The sequence below is a fragment of the Carassius carassius genome, chromosome 5 (genome assembly GCF_963082965.1).
Source record: "Carassius carassius chromosome 5, fCarCar2.1, whole genome shotgun sequence".
NCBI lineage: Eukaryota > Metazoa > Chordata > Actinopteri > Cypriniformes > Cyprinidae > Carassius > Carassius carassius.
The window spans coordinates 39,305,481-39,332,406 of NC_081759.1; the positions used below are offsets into that span (position 1 = coordinate 39,305,481).

Below are 26,926 nucleotides of genomic sequence, written 5' to 3' on the forward strand. Positions count from 1 at the left end.
TGATTACAGATGAGTGTTGTTTTTCTAAAGCATAGACCTGGAAGTAACCATTTTAGTAGAAACTTTCTATTTTCTTTTTTCTTTTTCTCTTAGTGTGTATGTGTGATTAAGCTACTGTTCTCGTTCTACGGTATATATGTGTTTCAGGGTTCGACAAAACTTTTAATAAAAAATGTAGCTTCCTTTCAGTTAACAAGTTAGAATTTAAGTCGAATTGGCCATGTGTCACAGGAAGTTGATAAAGAATTGTGACTTGAATGACTTGAAGAGTAATTAACTGAATTGCAGTTCAAAGAAATTAAACACAGTCCACAAATTATACCTTTTTTATTAGTCAGCGCAAAAATAAACAACATATTCTGGCTTCATGTTGTCTTGGTATATATACAAGTATGTGTGTGTATGTTTCATAAAATACAGTACATTAAATCAGACGTCAGTGTCACATGACATTTCTTATTTTATAATTGATTTTCAAATAGTTTACAAATAAATGCTAATTGGGAAAGACATACGTGTCTTTTAGATCAGTCAGATTAAAAATACAGCTTTGTGACTAATCATATAAAATCAGCCTGGTGTCATCAAGGCTAAATTTCTGTTTGATTGATTGATTGATTCCTTTATTGTCATTGTACAGCGTACAATGAAATTTTATACTTTCCAACGTACACAGCAAGAGTAGTTACAATCATATTGCAAATTGCCAATTATTAAGTAAGGTGCTTAATGTTATTCCACTTAATTGACTGCATGTCAAGAGTGTCTTATAGTAAAAATTTGAGGTTGTAGTTCCAGTTCATGGTTCATTATCCTGATGGCATTGGGATAAAAACTGTTCATGAATCTGGTTGTACGTGTTTTGATTGACCTAAAGCGTTTCCCAGATGGCAACAGTTCAAAAAGCTGATGGGCTGGATGATTCGGGTCCATCACAATGTTGCGTGTTTTCTGCAGGCAGCGGGAGTTAAAAATATCATCCAAAGCAGGTAGCTGTTGGTTTGTGATGTTCTGTGCGGTTTTTATAACTCTCTGCAGGGCCTTTTTGTCCCCAGCCGAGCTGCCTCCATACCACACCAGCATATTATATGTTAGGACACTTTCAATAGAACGTCGGTAGAATGACACCAGGAGACGCGCTGACAGGTTTATTTTCCTAAGCATTCTGAGAAAGTACATCCGTTGTTGCACCGTCTTGACTAGTGCTTTGATGTTTGTTGTCCATGAAAGGTCCTCAGAAATGTGTGTACCCAGAAATTTAAACCTTGATACTCTCTCCACTATCTCCCCGTTGATATGCAGTGGTGTGTGAGCAATTCGTTTCTTCCTGAAGTCAATGATAAGTTCTTTTGTTTTCTTGACGTTTAGGGTAAGATTATTCTCCGTGCACCACGTCGTCAGCCTCTGCACCTCCTTTCTATAGGCATACTCATCTCCTCTGGTGATCAGCCCCAGCACAGTTGTGTCATCCGCAAATTTAATTATGATGTTGTTGTCATTAGATGATACACAATCATGAGTATACAAGGAGTAAAGAAATGGACTTAGCACACAGCCTTGTGGGGCTCCCGTACTGATTAGCGTAGTTGTGGAATGATGTGAGCCCATCCTCACTGACTGTGGCCTCTTTGTTAGGAAGTCTTTAACCCACAGGCAGATGTTATGCTGTATCCCTAAGTCAGTCATCTTGTAAAATAGTCTGTTTGATAAGATTGTATTAAAGGCAGAACTGTAGTCTATGAACAGAAGCCGTGCATACGTCCCTTGATGTTCCAGGTGGCGCAGTGCAGTGTGGAGTGCAGTGTTGATGGCATCGTCTGTCGACCTGTTGGCCGTGTATGCATACTGGTGGGGGTCCATGGTGGGTAGCAGAGCAGACCTGATATGATTTAAAACCAGCCTCTCCATGCATTTCATAATTATAGGTGTTAGTGCAATAGGCCTATAGTCATTGAGGGATGTTATGGCAGCATGCTTTGGAACTGGCACTATTATAGACGTCTTCAGGCAGGTTGGAACAGTGCACTGCGATAGAGACAAGTTGAAGATGTTTGTGAGTACCTCACCCAACTCAACTGCACAGTCTCTAAGTGCACGCCCTGGAATGCTGTCTGGTCCAGATGCTTTCCATGCCTTGATTTTACGGAGAGTGCGTATCACTTCAGTAGGTTGAAGAATGAGCACCTGGCTGTTTGTGTCTGGAACAGAGTCGTTGATGGTCTCAGTACTATTCACCTCAAAGCGGCTGAAGAACCGGTTAAGCTGTTCTGCCATTGCCTGTTATCCTGTGTTTATCCACACGTCTGAAAAGTGGCAGGGCTTTTAATTAGTGTCTTTTTGAAGCCTCATTGTCATGGCAGTCCCTTTGTGCTCTTCTGAGAGAAATGTGGAGGAGAATCAGACTGATTGAACAGGTGCGCTTTCATTTCCGTTGCTCGGTTCCTTCCAAATTATTGTTTTGGACTTTTCATGCCTAATATTCGCTGTCTCATTAATTAAACGGCTGCTAGCATTGTAGCCTCATTAGCAGTGCTTGCACATGCAACAGTAGGATGGTCCTGGCTTGCTCTAGCATAATTTGGGTTTTACGAACATATCGTAAACTTGAATTTGTGGGACAAATAACAAGTAAATTTCAATGTTAATATCGTTAATATTGAATACATGAAATACAGAAGTAATAACACTCTAGTGCACATCTCTGGTTTTTCTCAAACCAGTACACTCTTAAGATGCCTACCTTTGGATTTAATGATTCAGAGTTCTCTTTGCTTTTCTTTTTCTGCCCTCCTTCTATCCATCAGCACCAGTTCTTTGCCTTCTCGTATGATGCACTAGTCTGATTAGCTGAGCTTGTATCCTATTATCGCTTACATGCAAAGGCCAATTTCTTCATGCTTGTTTCTCGATCACACACTTCTACACAGACACCATAAGGGACTCAGACACCCAGCATCTTATTCACTTTACATCATCCATAATGAATCACACTCTACCTTACTTTCTGGATTAATTAATCAGTTCGGAGTACTTTATTTACCTGGGCAGGAAAGGCATCAACATGCAGAAAAAGTCTTATTTACACTTAGAGAGTGATCTAAAGTGATAGAGACAACAGACTCTTTGTATTTTTTTTTGCTTGTTTGTGTGAGCAAGTGTTAAACCCAGTTTCTGGAGTATTTTTAACATCTGGTCTGATGCTTTGTTCTCATTCCTGTAGAGCACGTGCTGGTGCTTTTTGTGTAAATACTTTAAATATAGTTCACAGCTACATGAAAATTCTGTCATTATTTACTCATCATCTGAACACCCTATACCCTATATGTATCCTCCCAGATCAGTTTTTTTTTTTTTAAAGAAATTGATACTTTAATTAAGCAATGATTCATTACAGTAAAGTTCATAAAGACTTTGTTCCAAAAAAGAAAGGAAAAAAAAACTAAATGAAATTTTTTTTACAAATAAATGCAGTTTTTTCCTCAAAATTTAACTCATCAAACAAATTTGAACTAATAAAAGAATCCTTAAAGAACTGTCATGGTTCTGACAAGTATTATTCAGTTCAGAGGTTTTCAACATTGATAATAATAAGAAATGTTTATTGGGCACCAAATCAGCATTAGAATGATTTCTGAAAGATTGTGTAACACTGAAGACTGAAGTAATGGCTATTGAAAATTCAGCTTTATCATCACAGTAGTAAATTTAGATTTGAATAAATTAATGAACTAAATAATTTTAAACTGTAAAATAAATTCATAATATTACTATTTTTAATGTCTTTTGCATTAGATAAATTCAGCCTCGTAAGAGAGTGTGTGTGTGTGTGTGTGTATTGTAGCCCAAACATGGTCATGAACTGTCATTGTATGGAAAACAGCTGTAGAAAGATTCTTTTGCATTACACATACAAATTAGAAGCATTCAGGTATGAAACAACATCAGGATAAATAAAGGCAGAATTTTCTTTTGAACTATTGCTTTCATGTAACATGTCATTTGCTGATTACAGATGATGTCACCAGTAAAGCTGTTGGGCCTCTCATCAAACATCTGCGTCTCATTCAAGGAGACAATTCTGTTTAATTCTTTGGCTTAGAGATCTATTCTTAAAGCCTCCATTAGGCTGCAAATGTTGTTGACTTATAACTCAGACACAAAAGGGTCTTCCTCAAGGGGACGCTTATGGGCTCAGAAAGACAAATCCTCCATTGTGCCACATTCAAATTCTGCACTGTTTTTTATGTTATTGGAGACTGTGCTTAAAAAGTGGTTGGGTGCTATTATATTTTGATCAAATCATATAATTGCTGTGGCTCAGTGGGTAGAGCATTGTGTTAGCAGTTTAAAAGGTTCCGGGTTCGGTTCCCAGGGAACACACATACTGGTAAAATGTATAGCCTGAATGCATTGTATGTTGCTTTGGATAAAAGAGTCTGCTAAATGTAAATTTAGAAACCACTGATTTTGTTCTCCTGGCCAGTACTGAGAAGATGTACCACATTAATGTTTTCCTCTAAAAGTAGTCAGGACAATAATTTAAGATTAGATTAGATTAGATTCAACTTTATTGTCATTATGCAGAGTACAAGTACAGAGCTAATGAAATGCAGTTAGCATCTAACCAGAAGTGCAAGAATATAGTGTTTTATATACACTAAAGTGCAAAGTAAAGCTATGATATACAGAATGTACAGTGGAGTTGCTATATACAATATTGAGCAGAGTATATACAGAATATAAATAGGAATGCAATGTAGGGATTGTATGTACATTATGAACAAAGCAATGAAGGATTATATATACATTATGAATAGCAAAAACGTGAGAACAGTGGTAATAAATACAGTTGGATGAGTGTGCAAAAGTATTGTTGAACAATGTATTATATGCAAAATAACAGTAGTGCAATGATATTTTTTGTAGAAATAGTTTACTGTGCTTGTACTCGACACACGCTCCACTACAGCTCCATTGATGTAGATGGGTGTGTGCGCATGATTCCTAGTCCGCCTGAAGTCCACAATGATCTCCTTAGTCTTCTGGGTGTTTAGTTCCAGGTTGTTGGTGGCACACCACACAGCCAGGTGTTGCACCTCATCCCTGTAGGCTGACTCATCGTCATCCTTGATCAGACCTACCACCGTGGTGTCATCTGCAAATTTGATTATGGTGTTGGAGCCATAAACAGGAACACAGTCATGGGTGAATAGGGAGTACAGGAGACGGCTAAGTACGCAGCCTTGTGGCACTCCAGTGTTCAGGGTGATGATGGAGGAGGAGAGGTTATCTAACTTAACGGACTGAGGTCTGTTAGTCAGAAAATCAGGATATCAGCTTGGAGGGGATTACCGTATTAAATGCAGAACTGAAATCTATGAACAGCAATCTCACAAGTGTGTTCTGACCAGGTGGGTGAGGGCAGAGTGAAGTGCCTTTGAGATGGCGTCCTCTGTTGACCTATTGTTGCGATAGGCAAATTGGAATGGGTCTAATGTAGCAGGGAGACAGGATTTTAAGTGGGATACAACCAGTTTCTCAAAGCACTTGGCAATGATGGGGGTGAGTGCAACAGGACGGAAGTCGTTAGGGACCGAGGCAGTGGAGTGCTTCGGTACAGGCATGATGGTGGAGGTTTTGAAGCAAGTGGGGACAGTTGTTTGGGCCAGGGACAGATTGAAAATGTCCGTGAAGACCTCAGCCAGGTGCTCTGCACAGGCTTTAAGCACACGGCCAGGTATTCCGTCAGGGTCAGCTGCTTTCCGTCCATTCACTTTACGCAGAGTGGAGTAAACATCTGATGTGGAGAGTGTGAGAGGCAGTTCACTGGGTTGATGCTCAGCTTTGAGTGAGATCTTATTATTTTGATCAAAACGAGCATAAAAGTGATTGAGCTCGTCTGGGAGGGAGGCAGAGCTGGAGGGGGGCACAGAGTTAGGTGGTTTGTAAACTGTGATAGATTGTATGCCTTGCCACAAACGCCGGGGGTCTGAAGAATTGAAGTGCTCTTCAATCCTCTGTTTATGTTTGAGTTTGGCCTGGCAGATACCCTTCCTCAGGTTGGCTCTGGCTGAGCTGTAAGCCTCCCGGTCTCCAGACCTGAAGGCTGCATCTCTTGCTTTGAGCAGGAGGCGAACCTCTCTGTTCATCCAGGGCTTCTGATAGGGGAGAATTTTTATTTTTTTGTGTGTGGTCACTCTGCTCACACATCTGTTGATGTGCTCCAGGACAGAGTTGGAGTAATTGTCAATGTTGATCTGAGAGTTTGTGTTGGCCTGGGCAGCAAACTCACTCCAGTCTGTGTGCTGGAATTGATGTTGAAGAGTGGAGTCAGCATCTTCCAGACAGATTTTAACAGTCCTTATTGTCAGTTTCACACATTTGATAACCGGGGTATACTTGGGGAGCAGGAACAAAAAGAGGTGGTCAGACTGACCCAGATGGGGGAGGGGTGTGACTTTGTAGACATCAGTCACATTAGTATAAACGTGGTCCAATGTTTTATGTCCCCTTGTAGTGCAGGAGACATTTTGATGAAATTTAGGGAGAACAGATCTTAAAGTGCAGTGATTGAAGTCCCCAACAACAATAAAGGCTCCATCCGGGTGCAGGGTTTGTAATTTGCTAATAGCAGCACAAAGTTCTTTCATAGCCACGTTAGCTTTAGCGTGCAGAGGTACATAAACTGCAGCAGCAACAATGCAAGTAAACTCACGTGGTCAATAGAATGGCCTGCACTTGATAATCAGGAACTCCAGATCAGCAGAGCAGTAGGTATCAACAATGACAGAGTCTTTACACCATGATTTGTTAACATAAATGCATACTCCACCACCTTTGTTTTTACCAGAGGTTGCTGCTACTCTGTCAGCCCTGAAGAAAGAGCGTCCAGCCATATGCACCACGCTGTTTGGGACTGTGTGAGGGTCCAGATCTTTAGTTCGTTGATCTTGTTCATCAGAGACCATACAAGGAGATACATTGGCAAGGAAGATGCTGGGCAGAGTTGTTTGATGTGGGTTTAGCCTTAGCTTAGCACGCAGCCCTCCACGCTTTCCCCGTCTTTGTTTACGGTCTCGACGGCGAGAACTTCCGGTCGGTACGAGTGATCCGCTTGTCCACGGTGATCTCAGTAGCTCCGGCGGGAGTTCGCTGAAGTCGAAAGGATGATCTAAAACTACGTTGGAACACCGTTTGTTGATGTCCAAAAGAGACTGTTTAGTATAGCTGTAGTTCGCATAACTGAATCGCGCGAACACGAATGAAATAACCAGGTAGATTAACACTAATTTCCAAAATCTGGTAAGACGCTGAGTCTCGCGATGTGATCGCGCCGCCATCTTGGTCACATATGTGACCAATTTAAGTGTATAAATAAAAATTTTAGGCTTGTATATGTACTTCTTCCTTTCCTGAGTGCCTAGCTCATAGTCATAGTTCACGTTTAAACAAACTGACAAACATTCCTCCTTATTTAGCCCATGTCGTGTGATTTTGATTTTGTTGGTTAAAATATAGCAGAATAACTCTAGATGATGGCAGGAATAAATCCGTTTTGGGCTGTAATTAGCATCAGTGTGCCAGTAGAGCGGATGAGATGCGGATGGGTCTCCATGCATGAAATTAGCCAGTGTTAGCAGCCCCTGTCATCAGGAGGTATTAAATATTAGCCTCAGTGGTGGCAGCCCTCCTCATCAGGAAGCATAAGACATTAGCCTTACCACTAACTGCCCAACTCATTAGAAAATATGAGATGAGTAGCCACTGCCTTAGCAGCTCGTGGTTAAACAATAGTCCCTGGCCTCTCATGTCACGGCTATTTTAGGTTAGCTGTCTCTACTGATAAGTATGAAAATATTGTAGTACCAGAGGGGCCGGCTAGTCCACTCCAAACTATTTGTACAAATGCAGAAAAACAAAAATCAGAATTTTATTGAAAGACTACTGAAATTCATATTTTCAGCACACTTATTAAACAAATAACCACACACACACACACACACACACACACACACACACACACACACACACTCCACAGTTAACAATATAATTATAAATCAATTTAGTTATAAATTAAAAGTATTATTTACTATTATATTTAAATTATATTTATTATTTATTTTAATATTACTATTTTAAATAGTTTAACTTGAACATAAATAAAAAAATATATATATTTTTCTATTTTGCCTTTTTTAATCTCGATAGGACAGCATTTATATTCAAATATTTTTTTATAGATTTTCATTAAAACAATTTCGGCCACACGAACATAAACAACAACATTCTTCTTAAATCAGATATTTCACACCAAAACACATAACTACAAACACATACACACCCCTTTCAGAGAAAAAAATAAATAAATAAAAAATAGATAATAATAAAAAGAAAGGATAGGACAGTATTTAGACAGGAAGCGAAGTTGGAGATAGAGAGGGGGACAGGATCAGAAAATGTCCAGGAGCTGAGACTTGGGATGCCCAAAGTGCATCGGCGCTATATATCGACACTTCCCACGAGGCTATTGGCTCCGACAATTAAAGTTACATTTAAAAATAAGAAATCCTGCCTTTTCAAATTAGGGTTGGGCCGATAGACGATGCCATCATAGCCGATGGCTGGTAGATTCCCCCCGCAATCCACCGCATCCCAATACCATGTTCGGAAAGAAAATTGCATGTATACAAAACCCCTAAAGGCAATAAATACGAGATGGGAGGAAAATACATATTTTAATAATTTCTCTCACAGTTATATCATTGGGTAATTATACTGTATATAATTGTGGGCATCAGGGAGCCACTATTATGCTTGGCATTGAAACTGCTTTTGAATACACAATTACTTTTTAGTTTCACTTTCACTTTTTAAGATTCAAGATCGAACATACTCTGTTTATACTATTGAGTGGCAGTACTTACCACACATTATACAAGATTAGATGTTTGTCAGTGGTGCTGAGAATCTGTAAATCATTCGCAATCATCCTCAGACATCTCTCCTTTCTCTGTTAATGTGGTAAGTGAAATTTTATGTACTGTAATGTAACAGGCAACCGTTAGCATTTATTTTCTGAATACGGATTCACGCTTCGGGCACATCGTCCTTTGCAATGTTTTACTGTAGACATCTTCCAATGTCAATTTTGTAGACATCGCCCAACCCTAGTTCAAATAATTTTTTTTGTATCTACAAAATACTGTTCAAAAGTTTAGAGTTTGTAGGGATTTTCTGTGTTTTATTGTAAAATATTGTAAAATATTATTACAATTTAAAATAACTTTTCAAAATAGCACAAACATTTTTTTTGCAGTCAAAGTCAAAGTCACCTTTATTTATATAGCGCTTTAAACAAAATACATTGCGTCAAAGCAACTGAACAACATTCATTAGGAAAACAGTGTCAATAATGCAAAAATGATAGTTAAAGGCAGTTCATCATTGAATTCAGTGATGTCATCTCTGTTCAGTTATATAGTGTCTGTGCATTTATTTGCAATCAAGTCAACGATATCGCTGTAGATGAAGTGTCCCCAACTAAGCAAGCCAGAGGCGACAGCGGCAAGGAACCGAAACTCCATCGGTGACAGAATGGAGAAAAAAACCTTGGGAGAAACCAGGCTCAGTTGGGGGGCCAGTTCTCCTCTGACCAGACGAAACCAGTAGTTCAATTCCAGGCTGTTGCAGTGCCTATTTTAGATTTTATATATATATATATATATATATATATATATATATATATATATATATATGTGTATATATACACTTTTTCTTCTAAAATAGGCACTGTCATTTTTTTTTATTTTGTTATTTTTATATTTAATTTTATGCAAATGAAAACAAGGCCTGAGGGACAGAATGTAGTAATTCAGTGGTTATTACTGTACCTTAAGATTTTAATATGCACATACATAGTGACTTAAGGCTACACCAAAGGCACTTTATTCTTTTATCTGTTTTATAGTTTCTTTTTGACAGCTATAGCCATTTAACATGTTGAAACTAAAAAAAAAAAACTCAAATGAACGCATAGATGTTTGCTGACTGATTGGCAATCTGTCTGCACCCTGCTGTCAAATGCAGAGAGCTCTAGACCCACTTAACTGCATGGACCTAGCGGCTGTTTGCTAATCACTAATGGCAAAATGCAGATCACCAAGCCAATAAGTGTCATTTAATGTACAAGGGAACCAATGGCTACACAGTCAAAACTGCACTATTGATTATTGTTACACTTACACATTTGCACTGCCGTTGGCACACATTAGCCATGGCCTAAATTTATTCATCTCAGGGTCAGTAGATTTTTGGTCCGTAATGGTGCGGAAAGCAGCAGGTGGAAGTGGCACTGAACGTGAAGAGTTCTGATAGCTAGGAGCTGTGCTGGAAATAACGCTAATGTGTTTTTATGCATTTAACAAGGTCAGTTGACCCCTTTGGTGGCGAGTCTAAGCAATAGACCCAGTGTGTGTGTGACACGAGGAGAGATAAGCTGACAATTTGAGTGGAAGAAAGGTGAAGTGGATGCACATCCTCAAAATTGACATTTAAAAGAGTTGTAAATGTCTGTATTCTTTGGTACCTAATTTATTTCAGTTCCCTTTAATTTTGTTGTGTTTATCTGAGCGGCATATTTCTCACTGGCCTCGGGTTTGGCATTTATGTGGCCGTCAGTTGTGTAATTCAGAATTCTACGAAACAATTGTGTTCTGCAATACTTCTTTATAAAATGCTTTTGTCTGTTGCATCATTCAGCCGTGAACTTAGTTTAAACACAAAGGTTATACACCCACTCACACACATGGTTAGATTGCATCCCCTCCCATCGTGGTGTGCAGTGCTCTCACATCTAATATTGCAGCACTTCATTGATTGATGTATGTATGTTTATTTGCAGTGCTCTTGAGTACAGACTACTCATTATTTAGTGTTCAAAGCCATAGCATACACTGCAAAAAAATGATCATAATTTTAACTCTAGAAGTCTGAAAAAATCTAAAACCTTTATATACGGTGTAAATTCTCTGTGTGACAGCTCACATTTAATGGTTTTGCATTTAAATAACTTTTCAGTTATGTACACTTTTATTCAACATTTATGTAATATGTATTTTTGTTACATACTGTAAATAAATGTTTATTGCATTATGTTAGTGTCATGTTTTTTTTACCATAATGGTGTTTTGTATTTGCATGTATGTCACCATGAGCCTTTATATATTAGTGTGTATCCCTGCTTGTGGAAAAACTACTTGTGCTACATCGGTGTTTTTAGTATTTTGGTATGATTAGATTTTAGTCATTTGTTAAGCTGAGGTGAAACATACAGTTTCTTAAACTTCTGTGAAATTAATTTCAGTATTCAAAACTTAAAATGTACAATATTTGTTTACGGTGAAGTTGTGGAAACCACATGTGCAGAAGCAGAGCGGTGAGGGTGACTGCTGCTGTTGGTTTTCTGATGGACTGTGTTGAAATATCTCTTCACGTTGATCTGCGGCTTGATGAAAAGTAATTTGTTTGGCCTCAGGGGTGAGTGTATAGCCTGACGTGTTTGTGTAGTTAAAAATGCCTCAGCTGAGCTAGAAGAGGCCGCATATCTAATGTGATTGAGTCTGACATATCCCTCTCTCTCTAATTTTTTTTTCGACAAATTCTCTCCTTTCCTTCTGCCTTTTATTATTGTACACAGTATCATTTACATTAAGTGTCATGAACAATACTTTTGCATAATTCTATCTATCTATCTATCTATCTATCTATCTATCTATCTATCTATCTATCTATCTATCTATCTATCTATCTATCGAAATGCATGTTTAAACAGTTGAAGTCAAACAACAATGGCTGCCTATTATATATGCCTATATTATCTATACACACAGTGTGCATGCTTTATAGATAATTTAGGAAGGCATTCTTGTTCAGTGTCTGTGCTTGTGTCTGAACATCTGTTTCCTGTGCTTGTGGGCATGTTGCCTCATTTCCAAATAATTTATTACTTTTCCTTTATCTTCTTGCTTTAAACTAGGTTGTGTCTAATTTAATCTCGGCTTGCGTAACCCAGCTCGTAATATGTTTAGCTTCGAATGAGGTGCGGAAAGGTGCAGGATTATTGATATTGTCGCAAAACACTCAGTTGTGGTGAATTCATTCAGCTAAAAATCCAAACTGTTCAGCAAATGGTTATTAGTGCTGTGTGGTCTGTTTGGGAGCAGATGAACAGCGTTGTGGTTTGGAGCAATGTGCTCACTGTGATTGCGGTTTGGCTTGTGCTGCTGATGACAAGACAGGGATCAAGATATTTTTTTCCATTCTTTTTTTTTATTAAAAGTGCTGGCCTCAAAGTAACTCCAAGTTAAATCGATACCCATTTACCCACTGCGAGAGCTTTGTGTTCCCAGAGAGGAATATGGGTAAATGTTGTCCCTTTAGGGGCATTATGGGGAAATGAGCATTCTGTGTTCCTCTGTTGCTCCATATATATCAGCGTAAATCACCCCCCTAAACACACTCACACAAATCTGTATGGTAAAATACACTGCATAATACACAACTGCACAAGCATCATCTCCTTTGCTCTTTTGAAGTCAGCATGGTTAATCTAACACCCTCACCTAAACATTTCATTTATGCTCACTTTGGTGGGTGTTCAACAAAGTCACAAAAAGATAAATTAAAATTGCAGAGATAATTAATAATAATATTATGCTTAGTGAACTTTTCCTAATCTGTGAATAAAAAAAGTGAATAAATTATGGAGACTAAATAAGCTAAATATTGCAATAATAACTATATTAAATGCATATAGAAATAAACATGGAGTAAGGCAGATTTCAAAGTCTAAAGTTAATTCTAGAGATTTTTTTGTTGTTGTTGATTCATTTTAAAAAATCTGCTTCACAAATGATTCAGAAATTCAGATCCCTTCGCTATATTGTTTTTGACTCGTATGTTAATGTGTATGTTTTGTTGTATTTAGTATAAAACTGCTAATTAACATTTGATTGTATTGAAATTGTTTATACAATATAATTTAAATAAGTTCAATGAATAGAGAGTTGGTGTTTTTTTTTGTGTAACTGGCTATTTTTTGTTTTTAGCTTGCAGCATCCTTAAGAGCATCTTAATGGACGTATCCCAGTGGTAATATTTCTTTTTCGAATCTGTTATTTGTCACTGCCATACCTTTTATCATAATTATCTTAAGCACTATTAAATTACTTTTATCTTTTGGCAACACTTAGGGTTTTTTATTGTAGTGTTAACTTATTTCCCTGTGATTGGTTGTCCCACTGCATTTAGCAGTCCTTTTTTCTGATGTAATTTCCATGTTCTCCTTCTCCTCATGCATTCCCACAACCCCCCCCCCCACCACACACACACCAATAACATCAAACTTGAACATCCAGTCCCCGAACACTTAAAAGATCAGACCCTCCAGTGATTCCCAGAAGCCTCTGCAGGAATGTGTGCTTTTGTCTGTCATATACTGTACAACGCCACACGCATTCACAGCAGTGTTAACTCCGCGCTAGTTACTCTCTTGTTATCTGCATGTGCTTTTAAATATTTCATTCGCACGCTGGTCTGACCTGTGTTTTTTCTGAGCGCCACATACACCCGAATCATGGTATAAAAATAAAACACTATGACAGAATTGACAGACAGCTGACAGAATTTTTAGTTCTGGGTGAACTATTTATGTTAACAAAACAACAAAACACAGAGAAAAATCACTCACTGCTCTTGACTTAAGAAATTTAATACAGTTACTTTAGTAATCAGTTTATATAGTGTTTTATTTTTATATTTCTTCAATAAATTTCTTGAATGCTCCTGCTAAATACACCTATTGTATCTGAAAAAAAAGCACTGTTTGTTTTATTTGTATATTATGTGTAGTTGTAATGTGTATCTTTGTCATTCTTTTATCTTTGTTATTAAAAAATAAGAACAAAGATTCCATCTATTGTCTCTCTTCTGGACCATTGGGTGTGGTTTGTGTACAGGTGAATTCAGTAAATGGCTTCTATGTGGCTGGATAAGAATTTAAAATCCTCATAAGAGATTAAAAATGTGTTTTTATTTGGTACATGTCTGCCCAAACACAGCACTTACACTAAAAGCAACTAATCCAATTCTGCTGGACCGCATGTCCTCAAACAGTCCAGGGTAAGGTCCTCTCACACTTCTTTGGGACTGCCAATTTTTGCTTCCTTGTGTTCTGTATCCCTCTGTCTGTCTTTTTCTCATTTTCTTTCTGTCTCTCACAAACAGACATTGAACCCAGCACTGGCCAGAGACTCAGACTAAAATATGTGAGTTGTCAGATTTGGCAGGTGTGTGTGCTGTGGGTACAGAGTGGTCAAGACGTCTGTGTGTGATGGAGCAGGACAGGAAAGAGATGGGCAGTCATTACGGGGTTGTAGAGTGTGTGTATCCGGTGTGTGTGTGTGTGGGGTAGTCCAGTGACAGGCGACCAGATACCTGGCCTAATTCAGTCACTTTGATCGGAGCACTCGCATGCATTACTCCCTAAATATCCAGCCTGATTTTTCCAGAGCCAAATCCTATCTGACCCTGCGCTCGACTTATTTTCGACCCCTGCTGGGCGTCTGCTGGAAAGATCAACCGTGGGACTCAAGGGAAAGACGCCATGATGTTTAAAAGTAATGTAATGCAACATCATAATGCACTCAGATTCATCCACAGTACCACAGAAAGTGCACAGTGGTTCCTTATCACTGAACACTTTTTTTTTAAGTGGTGGTGAGGTCCATCATGTTGTTCATTTATAGACCAATTTGCATTTAGGCTTTAAAATGGTCTACATTTGCGAAAATTATCTTGATAATCGAAAAGTGTAAGAATGTAACTTTTGTTGGTCAAAAGCCAACTGAAGAATCTAAAAGTTTACTATGCTATTATCTTAATACTCTGAAACCGTTGTGAAAAGTAAAGATACTAAAATATATTTGAAATACATTTATTTTTTGCGAACTATACTACAAATATATTTATATATTCACATACTTAATAACAATACCCTGCAATTGTACTTTTAGTATACTAAACTAGTATACTTAAAGTCTGCTAAATTGGAACAGCTGATTTTGTGCTTAATGTATTTTTATAGTGACATTAAAACATTTTATGCTTAATATTAAGAAATATGCATTGTACAGAAGTATTACTCCAAATTATGTTTAATTGTCATTTATGTTAATAGATTTGAAATATACTTAGTATGAAATAAATGTATTTTAAATGTATTATTATTATTTTTTACTAGGGTAATCATAAAATATACACAACAGGCACTAGGTTAATTTTGGATGAAATAGTATGTTTTAAATTATATTTTATTGGTACTTTCTGGTAGTTAAGTATATTTCTAATCAAAAAATGTTTTGGTATTAAATTATTAACATTTCTCTCTTTTCACTGTTTTAGATTAATTTTGTCACTGAACTGGTTGCAATGCATTTTGGGATTGCCATCTCAGCATGCTTAAGGATACTTCAGAAGGTATTTTAGGAGGCAGCATGTTTCTGGATTCCATTTTGGAATGACCTTTGCTTCGGGAAGCGCTGAGTTATTGTCTTTGTGCAGGTGCTCAAATGTTGATGCTTCTGAACCGAACATTTTTGGATTATTAATACCTATGTGATGGCTATAAAGTTGTTTTAAAGAGTTTTAAAGTGTAGCTATATGAATTTACACAGTGTAATTCATAATGAATAGCAGTCAAACGCTGAAAGTGTAACACATTGTTTTCTCTAAATGAAAGAATTTATGTATTTGCTTAAATATCCCATTCCTTAATGTACAAGCCTGATTCCAAAAAAGTTTGGACACTGTACAAATTGTGAGTAAAAAAGAAATTGAATAATTTACAAATCTCATAAACTTAATTTATTCACAATAGAATATAGATAACATATCAAATGTTGAAAGTGACACATTTTGAAATGTCATGCCAAATATTGGCTCATTTTGGATTTCATGAGAGCTACACATTCAAAAAAGTTGGGACAGGTAGCAATAAGAGGCCGGAAAAGTTAAATGTACATATAAGGAACAGCTGGAGGACCAATTTGCAACTTATTTGGTCAACTGGCAACATGATTGGGTATAAAAAGAGCCTCTCAGAGTGGCAGTGTCTCTCAGAAGTCAAGATAGGCAGAGGATCACCAATTCCCCCAATGCTGCAGTAAAAATGGTGGAGCAATATCAGAAAGGAGTTTCTCAGTTAGCAGTTAGCATCATCTACAGTGCAAAATATCATCCAAAGATTCAGAGAATCTGAAACAACCTCTGTGCGTAAGGGTCAAGGCAGGAAAACCATACTGGATGCCCGTGATCTTCGGGCCCTTAGATGGCACTGCATCACATACAGGAATGATATTGTAATGGAAATCATAACATGGGCTCAGGAATACTTCCAGAAAACATTGTCGGTGAACACAATCCACTGTGCCATTCGCCGTTGCTGGCTAAAACTCTATAGGTCAAAAAAGAAGCCATATCTAAACATGATCCAGAAGTGCTGGCTTTTTCTCTGGGCCAAGGCTCATTTAAAATGGACTGTGGCAAAGTGGAAAACTGTTCTGTGGTCAGACGAATCAAAATTTGAAGTTCTTTTTGGAAAACTGGGATGCCATGTCATCCGGACTAAACCCAAGTTGTTATCAGCGCTCAGTTCAGAAGCCTGCAGAAAACCATAGAAAACATTTGGTGCATCATAAAGAGGAAGATGCGACAAAGAAGACCTAAGACAGTTGAGCAACTTGAAGCCTGTACAAGACGAGAATGGGACAACATTCCTATTCCTAAACTTTAGCAACTTGTCTCCACAGTCCCCAGATGTTTGCACACTGTTATAAAAAGAAGAGGGGGTGCCACACAGTGGTAAACATGGCCTCGTCCCAACTTTTTTGAGATGTGTAATGCCATGAAATTTTAAATCAACTTATTTTTCCCTTAAATTTTCTCAGTTTAAACATTTGATATGTCATCCATGTTGTATTCTGAATAAAATATTGAAATTTGAAACTTCCACATCATTGCATTCTGCCTATATTCACAATTTTTACAGAGTCCCAAGTTTTTGGAATCGGGTTTGTATATAGGCAGTATGCTTCGTAACCCCTTAACCCCTACATTTTTTTTTATCTTTAGACTTTGTGTGTCATATTGGATATCTTTATCATGTTTACTGAAATTAAAACAGTCCATCACAATATCAAAAAACCATATTCATATTGGAATCGTTATAATTTTTCCAGTCAGATGGTGTTTACATCCAGCCAGCTGAATGCAGTCATAGCTTTATATTCTCGACTCTACGTTAGAGGGAAAATCCCTCTTATACTGTGAGGAATTTTTTTTAGGTTATTGTCTTTACATAGAATCAAAACTAAATCTATGTTAAATGATACCCCCACCCCGGAAATAATGGTATTTTATCTGTTGCTTCAAGAAGTAGGTGGTTAAAGAGATTTTTTGCCTGTTATATAGCAGCACCGTCCCCAGAGAGTCAAAGATAGCTGGTATTTTTACCATCCACACAGAGGAAAACAGATTGAAGTCCCAGTGGTACTGGAAGGTCCAAATCAGGTTTGGACTGGCTTTCTGTCTCTCATTGCCACCCATGACATCCCTTTTGACACCAGCCTCCGACATCTGAGAGCAGAAGGGAGATAATCATATATATGCTTTTCAGATGGAAACCTCAGAATTTTCAAAACAGGATGAAGCTTTATGGAACCCTCTGATGATATGCAAAAAAAAAAAAGGAAGTATTCCACAAAATCAAGGATTTGTTTTAATTGTGTTTTTTTTCATAAACTACAGTGTGTGTGTATTATGAATGTGTTGTGAGTTATTGCACTAAGGTGGTGTGTGTTTCCATTTATATGCGTCTGAGATTTTAAATTCAGTTGGATTTATGCAGAGTGTGTGTGAATTTGATATAAAAAAGGGGTATTCTAGGACAGAAACAGATGTTATGAAACATTCTTGTGGGGTTACCATGGTACTGTAATGATGTCAGATGGTAATGTCATGGTACACAAATATGTATACTATCCTTTAGAAGTTTGGGTTCGGTAAGATTGAATGTTTTTAAAATACATTTTTTAAAATCTCCTATAATTTTAATTAAATATAGAATGTAAACGGAAATATTTTATAAAACAATATATAATTATTTTCTATTTTAACCCCTTTACGTGCAAGCATCGCCGTTTTAAAATTGAGTGTGATTGCATAGTTGAAATTTTAGCGTCATTTTTTGGAATTTGGAATCAGTTCAATTAAAGCAATTAAAATCTTTAGATTCGATTCCCCTCTTAAAAAAAAAAAAGCTAAATTCCTTACATTAGTACATCAGCATGGAGGAACTAATAAATTCTTTTAATTGATAATCTGGCAGAACTCTACGTACCCCAGTCGTAGTCGATGTACAGAAGGAGATTTCAAGAAGAATGTAAGATACAGTAAACTTTCCCTCACACCTAGTCAAGTTCACCTTGTACCAAGAGCTATTCTTCTGTAACCGCTCTCATAAACTACGTGAAGGGAGGACTATAGCTCCACCTCCCAGAAAATCAATATATTATTATAAAAAAAAAGATAGAAAGAGGGAGAGCAAGTGTGTAGGGCCAAAGATGTATTTTCTGGTGTCCTGTTAAAGCGAGGGCCGCTGGAGTGTGGAGAGGATTGCAGATTGGACAGTACATTCACACAGGAGATGAGTTTGCCATTCCTCTTTTATGTCTGCCTTCACAACTCACAGCATGACTCTGTCTTGTGCCAAAAAGGCATTTTCCTTTCTGCTGAAACCCTATATCTATTCCTCTTTCTTTCAGCAGAAATATGGATTTAGTGGGGTTAGCAGAGGACATCAACTAAAATATCACACTTGCAGCCTATTAGCCGATCAATTGCGGTTTGCGTGTGCGACTCTGTGCTTCTCTAACAAGCCACAGGTGACTGTTTTATATTAGTTACAGGTGCTCGGAGAGACTGAAATTGAATAAGTAATATTTGTTAATTGAGCTGTTTTTGTACAGAAGAGAGTAAGTACCAGTTTCAGTTTACAAATTATATTTTATTGGGTTAGTTTTAGAGGATTGAAATGTCTTGTCATCAATTTGCGGCTTTAACAATTACAAGCTGCAAAGTGCAGAAGAAAAGGAAACCAACAAGAATCACATTTTTTAATTTTTTGTTTTGCTTTGTTTTGCCAAATAAGAGCAAAATGTATAAATATAAATAGTGCAAACATAGAAATCAAATCAAATAGTGTTTAAAAAGAGTGAATAATATTACTACTAATAAAATTTGTTTTATTTTCTTATTGACTATTTTTACATAGTCAAACTCAGATTTTGAGGACTGAACAAAAGGATTAATTAATTAATTAATTCATTCATTAATTTGCCTGTATCTGCTATAGGCAAATGTCCATCCCATTATACAGATTGTATATGCAAAGTTTAGTGAGTTTTCATAATCATAAATAAGATCAATTCAAATAAAATTAAATGCTGAGAAAAATATATCAAAATTGGATAATTTTATTATTTTTTGTGTGAAATAGTCCTTAAATAACCAGCTAATAGCGCTATTTATTGATATTATAGATAGATTATTAATAATAACACTATTAAATGCATATAATAATGGATATGAAGGTTAAGACAGATCTCTCTCTCTCTCTCTCTCTCTCTCTCTCTCTCTCTCTGCACTGTTCTTTATTGATCACTTCTGTCCTTGCACAGACAGACCCATCCTAAATGGCTTATATCTGGCAAACAATGCCAAGAAAAATATTCACACATTCCTTGTCACTTGTGTGTGTGTTTCCTAACCACTGGACAGCCCTTTGGATCTGTTTTGGCATTAACTTTGACTCAGGCACTGATGAGGACAGTCCCAGTGGGGCCTTAACCTTAACCTTTTGGGTCATTCCAGAGTGTGAGAGTTTGAGCTGTATGTGTGTGTTTGTGTGTGTGTGTGTGTGTGTGTGCAGATTCTGTTGATTCTGCTTGTTCTCTCTTTCTGCCTGAAAGAGGACAGGTTGTTAGATCAGAGGCTGGGCAAAAAGTGCAGTCTCTGAAACACAGACCTTGATAGGTCAGAGGACGTTAGTAGTTGTTTTGAAGGATTTAAAGAATGTGCTTTATTGTCATCAGTTACTAAGGTGTAATTTGTTGTTTTAAACCACTTGACTTTCTTTTGTAGAACACAAAAGGAGATGTTTGGTGGAATGTTCGTGCTGCACTTTTTCATACATAGAATTATGTCAATAACCAGCGTGACAAAAAACACAAATACCGTGAGGGTGACTAAATGATGACAGAATTTTTAACTGTGCCTTTAAATCACTGCCTCAAATACAGAGAGTGTTTGTGACAGACGGTGAGTGGGCTTCGATGCCTGTTGACCCTGCTTGTGCGTTTTGGGTTTGCTTGTTTATTCCTCAGACAGTCCTTGTATGTGCCGCATGTGTGTGTATTTTTTGCTTTTGTTTTGATCCTCTTGTTGAATGCGGTGGCGTGCAAACAAGTGTGACAGGCACTTGAAATCAGAGAGAGAACATACATTACTCAGTGTGTGTGTGTGTGTGATGAGATGCGGGCGTGTTTCTTGGACAGGAAGTCCTCTTCTCCTGAAAGGTCAGTGGTCAACCATCAGAGCCCAATAAAGCATGCAGATGAGGAGAGGGGGATGAAAAGAGAGGAGGAAAAACACTAGTCCAGCCCAAAACACAGAAAACAAGCACCAGTGACGGAGGCCACAGCGGTCAAGAGCAGCAAAGAGGGGCCGAGTGGCTCCCACAGCGCACAAGTGCATTAAATAAGCCAGAACACACACAAACAAACAAACCTGCTGGTAAAACACACACTGATTTATCTCTTTCTTTTGCCTTTGGAAACCTTTACATCATATCTATGCTAGTTTCCATTCTGCCCACACAGAACAATGGGTTGGATTATTTACATTTATTCATTTAGTGGACTTTTTTGTCCAAGAGGACTTTCAAATGAGGAAAATCACTGGCAATTTGTCATCAGAAATTATGAATCCATTTAGTTAATGCATTTTTTTTGTAATTATATGCTGTAAATTATATAAAAGCAGGTCTAGTAGTACTGTATATGTTTTGCTCATATTATATACTACTTTTTAAAATGTTTAAGGGTAAATGAGATTTTGAAATGTTTCTGACAAAAAAAAAAAAACTTTAATCCAATGTCCCCTTTAAATACAGTGGCCCCCAAACAAATATTTGGAGCATTGGTATTTTTTGAGCAATGGCATTTATTCTAAGCTTAAGATAGCACAAGCTAACTTCTTTGATTAAACAGTGTTGCTAGGTTTTAAATGATAAATTGAAAATAATATATGACTGTGGTTAATGCAGTAAACTACATCTGTGTGAACGGTCTTTATACCTCCACTAAAAATCCAGTTAAAGGTTAGTTCTAAGAAAATCACTATTAGTTTCATCATTAGTTTGCAGATTCCACTTGGTTTGATATTTTAATATCTTATTGAATTGCTAAAGGTTTAAAAGAACAAAGTTCATGCTTATAGTTAAAAAGCAACCTCAAAAATCAGTCATTTGTAGTGTGAAAGGTCATTTTGATATCTGTGAAGGTGACTGCTCTGGTTTGACTGGGGTTTCCCGCAGTGCTGGACTAGACAGAACGGAGCTGTTGATCAGTTAGTCACACTCGCTGATTAGAGGCGACGCAGACTACCTGGTTTCCAAGGTGATGCTTGACAGGTCATATTGAAGGCAAGCGGGAAGGTAATATGGAGTGAGGAGGAGGATGGGGTGCATCATGGGAAGTTTAGCTGACAAGGCAGGTCAGCATGACAGTGCGCGTGTTAGAGAAGAGAGAAAATGACAGTGGAAGTGTGACAGCTCCGTTTCCTCCTTCATGCTCGGCCGCCTGTGATCCGGCCGCGGCCTGTCGCACCGCGCTGCTGATTGTTTGATGGCTGTCGAATGCTTTACCCACCTGAGTGTGTGCATATCTGAAAACTGTGTTCGGCTCTCACAGAGAGGGAGAGAGAGAGTGAACTGTTGTTTACTTCTTCTATAACTTATCCATAAATAATTGTAATGTTCCTCGTGGTTTCTGTCCCTCTCTCTCTCTCTGTCTGTCTGTCCATCTATCATTCCAGGGCTTGATATTAAGCCTTGACATGTGCATGTCTGTCTCTCTGTCTGTCTGTCTGTCTGTCTGTCTATCTATCTATCTATCTATCTATCTATCTATCTATCTATCTATCTATCTATCTATCTATCTATCTATCTATCTATCTATCTATCTATCTATCTATCTATCTATCTATCTATCTATCTATCTATCTATCTGTGAGTCACCCTATCTAGAATTTGTCTGAAACTATCAATTCGCTACATGCCTATATCACTGTGTCCATCATTCTATTGTTCTATCTGATGTTCTATCTTTCTTTTTATCATTATTTCTGTCTGTCTGTCTGAAACTATCCATCTTCCACCTGACGTATGCGGTCTGTCTGTCCTAAACCGTCCATCTACTACATTCCGTAAACTGTCTGTTATTTTAACAATCTGTTGTTCTATCTATCATTCTGTCATTCTATCGATCTTTCTGATCATCTATTGTTTAATCGTTATGTCTGAAGCTATCCAACACCTACATGCCTTAAACTCCCTGCCTGTCCATCTGTCTTTTTATTTATCTGTCTCAAACTATTCATCCGCTACATGCTATAATCTGTTTGTCTGTCTGTCTGTTTTTCATTCTGTCTTCAACAGTCCATTCATTGCATGCCATAAGCTGTCAGTCTATCTCTCTCTATCCATCCATCCGCCCCTGAATGGCGCACCCCTATCCAAAAAGCACAACCAGTTCTATTAGTTATCCTGAGTGTGAAGTGTTACCAGAATTTGTTTTAATTAAGGTGAAAAATAAAAGTTTTGTTTAATGTATTTGTGTTGATGTTGAAATGGATTTTAAAACATATGATATCGAAAAAAGTATCGTTAGGAACCGATATCGAAACTGAGGTATCGAAATTGGCACCGGATCGAAAGATTTTGAACAATACCCAGCCCTACTACATGCTGTAAACTAACTTCTGTCGGTCAGTCCATCCACTTCCTGTCTATCTATTTATCTATTTGTCTGTCTGGTAAGAGGGCTGGTTTTTGAGGTTTTTCTAGATGAAACTTTTGAAATGTTCAACTTTTTTTTATCTCGTACTCATACATTTTCACACGTTTCATGTGTGCTCTTGCATATACTTTGCTGCCTGTGTATGTGCATCAGTATTTGTGTTTAGGTGCATGATTTAAAGAAAGACCAGCAAAAAAACTTGGCTGCGTTTCAAACCCATTAGCAGTGAGTGGGCGTTACAAAGGGAGAGTGAGGCCATCTGATTTAGCGTTTTTAACGTTAAATTACATTTTAAAAAACATTTTTAACGTTAAAAAAACGTTTTAAGGGAGATAAGTGCATCTCGCTTCATGAATCACTTCAAGCGCTTTTCATGTATATGTCAGAGCCGTGGCATAATGTCTAGCGCAGGTGTTACTTATGTGCTGAGCTTTTGTGAATGCCATTTTGTAAACTTATTTGTAATGTTTGAATCAATGATGAATAAAAGGCATTTAAATGAGTCTGTTGGTCTATTGTGGTGGCACATAAATTGTTTGATAGCTTAAGAAACGTAATTTCTTGACATAATTGGCGGAATTTGGAACTGTTTTGAATTTGTTTGATGTTGCGCAGCTCGCTTACAATACAGACTGTGTGAGACACAGCAAACACTGAAAACAAGACACAACAAAACTAGAATGCTCTCATTAAAATCAACAAAGCGTAGACACAGTGTAAATAAGAAATTTATTGTGCAGTGTAGACAGTGTTTGTTATAATGGGAGCATTCGCAAGAGTCTGTTTGTGGACAGTCAGTGAGCTTGCCCTGAACTTACAGTCATGTGAAACAGCGTAAACTTGCAGTGACAGCTTTAGCGATTATAATGGGATGGTAGCATTCTAGTATTTGTCACATTGCTCGCTTTCTCTGTATAATTTATTCAAAATCAGCTTGTTATGGGTGTGTAAGCATACATAAAGAATATGGTATGCAGTTGCCTAATGCAAAATGAGTAGTGTATAATTTAAATGCAACTAGCGGTCGCCGTTGAGCACAGATTCTTATATCAATGACAAGGTTTGAATCTGGTCTGTGTTTTGTTTTTATCTCTTATCAAATGTTAAACATCGTTATCACAAAAAAAAAACCTCTACAATAAAAAGCTTTGAATAAGTACTTTACAGTCTTCGAATTTTAGCCTTACAGTACACTGTAAAAGAAAATTTAGAAAAATGTACAGTAAAAAAAAAACTGGCAGCTGTGGTTGCCAGAATTTTACTGTAAAAATGTAGGTTTTATGGATTTAACTTAAATTTACATTTAAAAAACTTTTTTTTTAATTAACTGATATAATGTTGATTTTCTCTTGTTCATTCATTCTTGTTTCCAGTAAGATATTTGAACGTCTTTAATACAATATGAATTTACTTGAAACAATTTAATTCTCATAAATGCTGTTTTTGCAGCTGTCACGCTCTACTTGTCATAATACATTGAGGTTTTTATGGTTGGTAATTCTTTGGGGTGAAAGAAGCTTCTCATGCTCACCTAGGCTACCTTTATTTGATCTAAAATTAAGTGAAAAGGCCTAATTCTGAGAAAAAAACAAAAAAACGTCTTGAGAAGCCTCCAAACTTCAAAGTCACATGATCCTACAGAATTCATTCTTATGTGCTATTCTGGTGTTCAAGAAACATTTTTCATTATTATTAATGCTGAATATGATAGTGCTGTTTAAGATTTTTGCAGAAACTCTTCTACATTTCTGTTACATAGAAATCTTTTGTTGCATTATGGATGCACTTAAACTTTACTTAAAAAGTTAAGTAAATGGTAATAATTTCTCATTATTTACTGTAGACATTACATCTTATAACTGTGATTTTAGGGGTCTCAAAGGATGCTGCGCATAACCAAATAATCCATCTTTGTAGTTTATTGCTGGTCTGTGATTGGTGGAGATGGAGCGGTCCGCTGCAAAAACACCAAATTTGGACAAATCATTCAGCGATCCACCTTGCTTCAGCTAATATACAGCCTTTGCCTCTAGAAATAGATTTCATTTGTCATCACATCCATCTGAATAAACTTGCACTCTCACAGTTAATGGGCTTGATTGTAATTTAATGGAACTTCTGATGTTTTCCAGTACAGCCTGTGAACCCTCTTGAGCAGTCAGGTGGGTTATTGCGGAGTGGATACGCTTTACGAGGCAGTATTCGCATTCACTATGACCTAAACACCGCAGAGGATCTCAGTGGGGAAATGAAAGCATCGGAAGAGGCATTGTGTTCTAGACAGAGCAGAGAGGTGAAGAGAGGGAGAATGAAGGTGAGCGAGGAAAGAGAAGGATCGCTAGCATGACATTTCTGTCTCTTTTGGGCTCTATAACGTGTGAAGACTCTGTTGGCAGGCCGTACACACTCACACACAGGTGTACTCACACACACACTTGTATGCTATTGTGTGGTATGTACGATAAGGCATTGTAGCCGAACAGACCTCCGCGTGGTTTAGCGTCAGACCGCTGTGCTCCACTCGTCTGTCACCTCAGTTACCGTCTGCTACATACTAGAACGCCACAGCAACCGAGAAGCTCCGACACATTCTGCTGCCTTCCTCTCTTTCTCTCTCTCTTTCATGCTCACTGTTTTTTATCCTCTCGTTCTTTGTCCCATGACAGATTTAGTTCTGGATGGTAGCCAGTGGTCAGTAACGAGGATATGACATTGTTCTTCTTTCAGTCACTCTATCTCACACACACACACACACACACACACACACACACACACACACACACACACACACTCACACACACACACACACACACACACACACACACACACACACACTCTTTCTTTTTGAATGCTGACTCTCTAACCTGCCTCATTTGCATGGTAAAATAGCAATTAGGTCAGTGTCTGGCACTATATTTAGCTCAACAAACTTCCATGAAGTGATTGTTCCTCAGTGCTGGGCTGAACTTGAGCCTGGGCCAAGACAAAGATGGCTCCGAACAACCTGTCTCGGGAACAAGACCACATAGGCATACATTCAGACACTTGTTTATGAGACCGCTATTGTAAATGCTTCTATTATGCTTCTATGAATGCTTCCTTTTTGTGCTTTTTTTTTTCTTATTTGCTGCAGATGCTTACTTTACAGATTATTTTATGTTCATAAAATGTTGAATGGAAAGATGAATAATTTTTTTTTTTTTTATGTACAGTATTCAGTTTTTTGTCCCTTTTGCTTGATTGGCAGAAGCAATTAGTAACCTAAAATATTACTTTTAGTTTTTTTTTTTCTTTAAGATCTTAATCCAAAATCTTTTAGTATAGTACAAGTTTACAAGTTGAAATTCAATTTTGAATCAAAATATTTTCTATGTGGTCTCATTCCAGTGTCTGGAATGGCCTTTAATAACAGCATACAAATATCTAAACTAGTGCTGTCAAACGATTAATCGCGATTAATCACATCCAAAATAAAAGTTTTTGTTTACATAATATATGTGTACTGTGTTTATTATGAATATATAAATACACACACATACAGTATATATTTTGAAAATATTTACATGTATACAGTATACATTTATATATTTATATTATTATATTTTATATTACATATAAATATATTTAATATATAAACATGACATATTTTTCCTAAATATATACATGCATGTGTTTGTATTTATACATACATAATAGGGCTGTGCAAATAATCGAATGCGATTTTCATGCACATC

At 37.3% G+C, this 26,926-nt stretch overlaps 1 protein-coding gene across 4 annotated transcripts in view; it reads left to right on the forward strand.

Annotated features, from left to right (window-relative positions):
- Nucleotides 1-26,926, forward strand: part of LOC132141599 (transmembrane protein 132C-like) — a 204,609-nt gene that overhangs the window by 118,247 nt on the left and 59,436 nt on the right. Inside the window, exon 1 of one of the 4 annotated variants that reach the window (XM_059551269.1) lies at nucleotides 2,345-2,414. The exons of the other annotated variants lie outside the window; for them this stretch is intronic. The gene's annotated coding sequence lies outside the window, so the exon portion shown is untranslated. Of the gene's footprint in view, nucleotides 1-2,344; nucleotides 2,415-26,926 lie in introns of those variants that run through there. 4 annotated transcript variants of the gene reach the window in all.